The 6,342-nt window shown below is 39.4% G+C and overlaps 1 protein-coding gene across 1 annotated transcript in view; it reads left to right on the top strand.

Moving 5' to 3' along the window:
* The window catches only part of LOC118893615 (proteinase-activated receptor 2), a 75,504-nt gene extending 69,162 nt beyond the window's left edge, over positions 1-6,342 (top strand). The window contains exon 4 of the transcript XR_005019510.1: positions 6,085-6,342. The gene's annotated coding sequence lies outside the window, so the exon portion shown is untranslated. The remainder of the gene's footprint in view (positions 1-6,084) is intronic.

The raw sequence follows: 6,342 nt of genomic DNA on the forward strand, positions 1-6,342 counted from the left end.
AATTGATGTTAACGTATTTTTGCGTATAGATATATGGCATTTGTTTTGAGGTGGAGTCGAGAGACTGTTCTGAAGTCAGAGTTTTAAAACATGTGGATTTGAAACCTATGAGCTTGCTAATTGTAAATAAAGAGTAAGGTAATAGAGCCCATCAAACCTCTAGTTTACCCAGTACTTTTGCTTCTTGCAGGGACAATGGCATTTCTTGAAGAGTGATTTGTGGGGGACTTGAAAAGCCCTCCAAACACACATTGATACCTTAAAGTCAGACAAAGTGATTCGTTCTCTTTATGGTTAAGTGCTGAGCCTCTCCTTGGCAATTCAATTAACTCCTGAGAGAGGGAACACACAGTCTGTAACTACACTGAGTCTATTTCTCCAGGCAGAAAAAAAGTGGAGGCAGGAAGTAAAGTTTGTTGAATTCTATTTTATACCTGGTAGAGATATAAAGCTTCTGGCATATGATCTCAGTTAATCCTCTCAACAACTCAAAAATTAGTAAGGATTATCACTACTTCACAGATTATCCCCAGGCACAGGGATGTGAATAAATTTCCCTGAGTTGCACAGGTAGAAACTGGAGTTGTCTTAGTCAGCTCAGGCTGCTATGACAAAATACCACAGACTGGGTGGCTTAAACAACAGACATTTATTTCTCACAGTTCTGGAGGATGGAAGTCCAAGATCAAGGTGACAGCAGATTGGGTTCCCCATGTGGGCCTACTTCCTGGTTCCTAGACATCCGTCTTCTGACTGTGTCCTTACATGCCTGGGAGAGAGAGAGAATTCTGGTCTCTCTTCCTCTTCTTATAAGAACACTAATCCCGTCATGGGGGCCCCATCCTCATGACCTCATCTAAACCTAATTATCTCCCAAAGGCCCCACCTCCCAATACCAACCCAGTGGGGGTTAGGGCTTCAACATATAAATTTGGAAGGAACGTATTCAGTCCATAATAGGAGATGTCCTCACTACCTGCCTCCTAATGAGCCTTGGCAGGGATTGGAGAAGTGCTGTAAAAAGGACCAGATGGGTAGGGAATCTGAGAACACTGGGGTTACAATTAAGAGGCCACTGACTGTGGGAGCCTAGTTCCCAGAGGCAAGTCTTGAGAATGAGATGAGATCACTTATAGGGAAGAAAGAATGTTTCTTTTCCTCCTTTTTCTTTTGTACACCTAACTTGTAGTGTAGGGTAAAATTTGATGCCAGTATGTACACACTCACATTCACACATATCTATGGAGACAGATACAAAGGAATAGAATAGGAGTAGAGTCTACAACAGTAGTTAATCCTGGAAGGTGAAATTGTAAGTTATTTGATCTTTTTTCATTTATCTGTAGTGTTTACTTTTCTAAAATAACCTGTTTATTATTTGTGTATATATAAAATTTATACCCCAAATCCTCCCAATATATCTTTTCACAATTTCAATTGTTTTTCAAAGGTCACTTGTGTTGCATCTGTGTATTTCAAAACAATAGGTTGTAAATTCAAGCATTTAATGTTAACTCTTGTTTTTCTCCCCACCAAATTGATATGAGATTTGGCGTTGTTGGTGGTTTGGTTTTTGTGCAAGACTGACTAGTTGTTTTGATATCCTATAGGCACAACCTAAGTGATATAATTTTTGTTCAGTTGGAAAATAAATGTTTTTCTGAGCTTTCCCCTAGGCTTTCAACAACATGAGATTTTGTGCACTTATAGTGACAGGACAGAAGTGAAAACCGCTTACGAAATGGAAAACGTAAAGTTAGGAAAACTGAGCCTACTGGGCTGCCCACTCATCCACATCCCACAGAAGAATGACTTCATCATTACCTGTTTCAAAGAAAAGTTATTTATTTATTCATCAACGTTTTAAAAATAAAAATTAAATGAAACTAGACTTATTTTTTGCCAGTAGGGTTTGTGAAGAAAGATTAAAATAAAAAAACAGGAAAAGAAAAGCCTTTAATTATTTTTTGTAACATTTAAAACTTAAACAAAATGGCTATTATCAGGGGGAGCTAAAACTAATTAGAAATCAAAATTATATTTGCTTCATCAATGTTAAAATAAATCCAAGGGAAAACAAAGAGGCACTTTTGTCTTTAAATTTAATTTTGTGTAACAATCTTAGTTCTTGCTGTTTGCAACTGTGGGAGTTTACTTTAAAAGAAAGTCTAAGCATGTATTTTGTAAAAAACCGACAATTTGCTAAGTTTTGTATAGACGTGAGGTGACTCAAAGGGGAGGGTGGGAAGAGAGGGCCTCAGAACAGAGAGGTGAAGTGAGAGCAATCCCACTACTGGGCATATACCCTGAGAAAACCGTAATTCAAAAAGAGCCATGTACCACAATGTTCACTGCAGCACTATTTACAATAGCCAGGACATGGAAGCAACCTAAGTGTCCATCGACAGATGAATGGATAAAGAAGATGTGGCACGTATATACAATGGAATATTACTCAGCCATAAAAAGAAACAAAATTGAGTTATTTGTAGTGAGGTGGATGGACCTAGAGACTGTCGTACAGAGTGAAGTAAGTCAAAAAGAGAAAAACACATACCGTATGCTAACACATATATATGGAATCTAAAATAAAAAAGAAAAAGGTCATGAAGAACCTAGGGGCAAGACGGGAATAAAGACAGACCTACTAGAAAATGGACTTGAGGACCCGGGGAGGGGGAAGGGTAAGCTGGGACAAAGTGAGAGAGTGGCATGGACGTATATACACTCACTACCAAATATAAAATAGATAGCTAGTGGGAAGCAGCCGCATAGCACAGGGAGATCAGCTTGGTGCTTTGTGACCAGCTAGAAGGGTGGGATAGGGAGGGTGGGAGGAAGACGAAAGGGGGAGGAGATATGGGGATATATGTATATGTATAACTGACTCACTTTGTTATAAAGCAGACACTAACATCATTGTAAAGCAATTTTACTCCAATAAAAATGTTATTTAAAAAAAAACAAAACAGCAGCTCAAGACCAGCACGGTTGGTGGGATGACTCAGAGAAGCCAGGCGAGGAGCCGGGTGGCAGTGGGGTTCCCAGGGCGAGGCTTCCCCTCTCCTATTCTCCGATACGTTGCTGGGTAGCATTCTCACCTCCCCCAGGGACTGCTTGGAGGAGAATGTGGTTCTGGTGCTGTGTTTCCTTTGGCAAAGAGCAGGGAGACCCCTACAGGGTGTGAGACAGCCTCTTCCAGAAGCAGTTGTAGAACTGGGGCAGGTGGGGGTGGCCCCTGGACGGTTTGAACGCACCCCAGAGAACAGAGACATCGCTGATCTGATCAAGCCTGGGCGGTACCTGATAAGCCTTGATATATAACGACCCCACCTCCCACCCCGCTCAGCCCACTGTGTGACCTGTTGCCGTGTATGGGAAGGAGCACTCAGGTGGTACCGCCCTCTGCTGAGCTTTTGCTACATGCCAGGCCCTGTATTAAGTAAGCACTGTTCATAACATTATCTCACTCGAGATTCACGACAACCTTAGGGAGCAGGAACGATTCGCCCCGTTTTTTAATAATACAACTCGTCAATTTATTTATTCTCATTCTCTTATGGCCACAACTTTCTTTTCATTGTGGTAAGATATACATAATGTGAAGTTTTTCATTTTTAAGTGTACAGTTTAGTATATTACATACATTCACATTGTTGTGCCACCATCCCCACCAACCATTTGCAGAACTTGTTCATCTTCCCAACCTGAAACTCTGAACTCATGAAACAAAAACTCCTCCCTCCCCATCCCCCCAGCCCCTGGCAACCACCATTCTACTTTCTGTCTCTATCATTTCCCTATTCTAGGAACCTCATATAAGTGGAATCATATAGTACTTGTCTTTTTGTGTCTGGTTTATTTCACTTAGCATAGTGTTTTCAAGTTTCATCCACGTTGTAGTATTCCTATTTAATTTTTAATTTAATTTTATTATTTATTATTATTTTTATTGAGATATCATCAACATAGCAGTGTAAATGTAAGGTGTACAACGTGCTAATCAGTATCCCCATTTTATAGACTGGGGAACAGAGACTTATATTAAATAACTTGCCCAGGGCCATAGGGGGAATAGGTGGCAGAGGAAGAATTCAAATCCGATGTCACACTCTGAGATCCACGCTCTTAACCATCTTTGACACAGGTGTTTCTCCAAATGCAGACCACAGACCACTACATCGGAATCACCTTGCACACTTAAAAAATGTAGCTTTCTGGCCACACCCCCACCCCGAGTCCTACAAAATGATAATCTTTGTATTTTGTATAAGCTCCTGAGTTGATTCTTATGTAAAACTAAAGTTTGAGAATTCCTTCATTCTTCCTTATTGAAAATAGAACTGAGAAACGATGATGGCGGAGAAAAAGAAGCCATAATAATGAACTCAAGGCTAGGTCATCTCACTAAAAGGGAGAAATAAGTAAACAAGACTCTCAGAGTTCTCAAAGCCTACATATTCTGTGGGGTCTCCTGGAGTGATTTCCATTGTGTCCACCCATATCTGTTTTGTGGCCTTATGACTTATCCTTTCATGAAGGAAAAAGATAAATCTCTTGTAGTTATGCCATATTTTTTATTCCCATTTTTATGGATCATGTCAACGTGTATTATGTATGAAAAACAAACCAGCTTATCATCAGTGCTGTGAAAATGTAGCATCCTGATGTGTGGCATAAGAAAAGGAAGATACCAATGATGAGTTGAGAGGCTAGCAAACCAAAGCATAATGTAGCCAAAAGAGACATCATGTTTAGTGTGGGACTGAAAACTCACCTTCAGAAAGAATTTCACCTTGAAATCTGGTGATGTGTGGAACAGATGTTTTAATTTACCTGAGATAATTTGCATAATCAATTTAACATGTGGCTTATCAAACCTGCCAAAGAGCAGGTGACAATATGGAATTAATATGATTACTAATTTGACACGTCATTGAGATTAATTTGACCTTTCTTGCTCTCAGAATACCCAGAGGTCTTTACAGACAGGAATAATGTGCTGTGAGCTGCCATGTGTAACAACCTGAAATCCACCACCCCAGTCTCAGAAATAAAACAACCACTTGGCTTAGTCTGGCCTCATGCTTCTACTCCTTTTCTTTCAAACTCTCTTCTAAGTTGAAAAGAAGGCAGTGAGTGAGTATTGTAGGAGGCATCAGAGTGTTCATGAAATGCAATTGATTTATCTTTCCTCCAGTACTATAAATGGTACTACCTTCTCCTTGGTCTGTTGATTTATCCTTGATCCCAGACTTAAAGAGATGTCACCTTTGAGAATCCATGGTGAGGATCCATTTAAGTCTTTAAGTCTAGAGAATCAAAATAAGGGATTAAGATTATGCATTGGTTTGATTACAGTAGTAAATTATTGGAAATAATAGAAATGTTCACCAATAGGGTATTGGTTAAGTAAAATATCATGCCAGTTGAATGTATACAACCATTCAAATGATATGGGAAAAGTATATTTAATAACATAAAAACATGTTTGTGATATGACATCAGCAGATCATATCGTAAAATAGTATATGCGCTATAATTTTATTTTTTATAAGGAAAATTATGTATACATCTCTCTGGAAATATAAATACCAAAATGTTAATCATAGTTATATCTACATGGTAGGATTCAGGGTGATTTATGGGTTTTCCTTTTTATTTATCTATACTAAAACATTTTTTTTACCATGAACATATATTTTGTGTGTAGTACAGAAAAAAAATTAATATTTTTTTTATAATTGGGAGGTGAGGATGGAAGATTGAACTTAGCATCCAATTTCACTGTCTCCCAAAACTCCATTAAGTTTCCTATAAAACACACACACTTTGGAAGCTGGAAGGCAGATATAAGTACGGTAACTGGTTTGATTGGCTAGAGAAGTCCTAATCTCAAAGCAAGCAGTGGGGAAAGCTATGGACCAACCTGCTTTATGCCTCAAAATCCTCCCAGGGATTGCTGCTGAGACTGAGTGTAGAGGGGATGGGTGGTGAGAGCACCAAGTAAGGAGCACTGGGAAAAGCCATTTGAGAGGCTGCTGAATCTCCAAATACAGTTTCTCATCATTTGTCATTCCTCAGCCCTAGAGCCTGTTATCCATCACCCTCACAGAAGTTTGGACATTTATAATCTGGAGAGGGTCTCTGTACTATGGACACCAGGTGGAAGTCTGAGCACCATACGAAAAACAGAACAAGAAGAGATCTTATACTCACCAAATTCTGAATGCAGAGCCCTTCCAGGTCTTTTCACTTGGCTCCAGAACACCAGCAACCAGATTCCTACCCTTCCAGATAAGAGATTGGAAAAGGCTTCTTTACAGGCTACATTTATGCTTG

The sequence above is a fragment of the Balaenoptera musculus genome, chromosome 3, assembly GCF_009873245.2.
Source record: "Balaenoptera musculus isolate JJ_BM4_2016_0621 chromosome 3, mBalMus1.pri.v3, whole genome shotgun sequence".
Taxonomy (NCBI): Eukaryota; Metazoa; Chordata; class Mammalia; order Artiodactyla; family Balaenopteridae; genus Balaenoptera; species Balaenoptera musculus.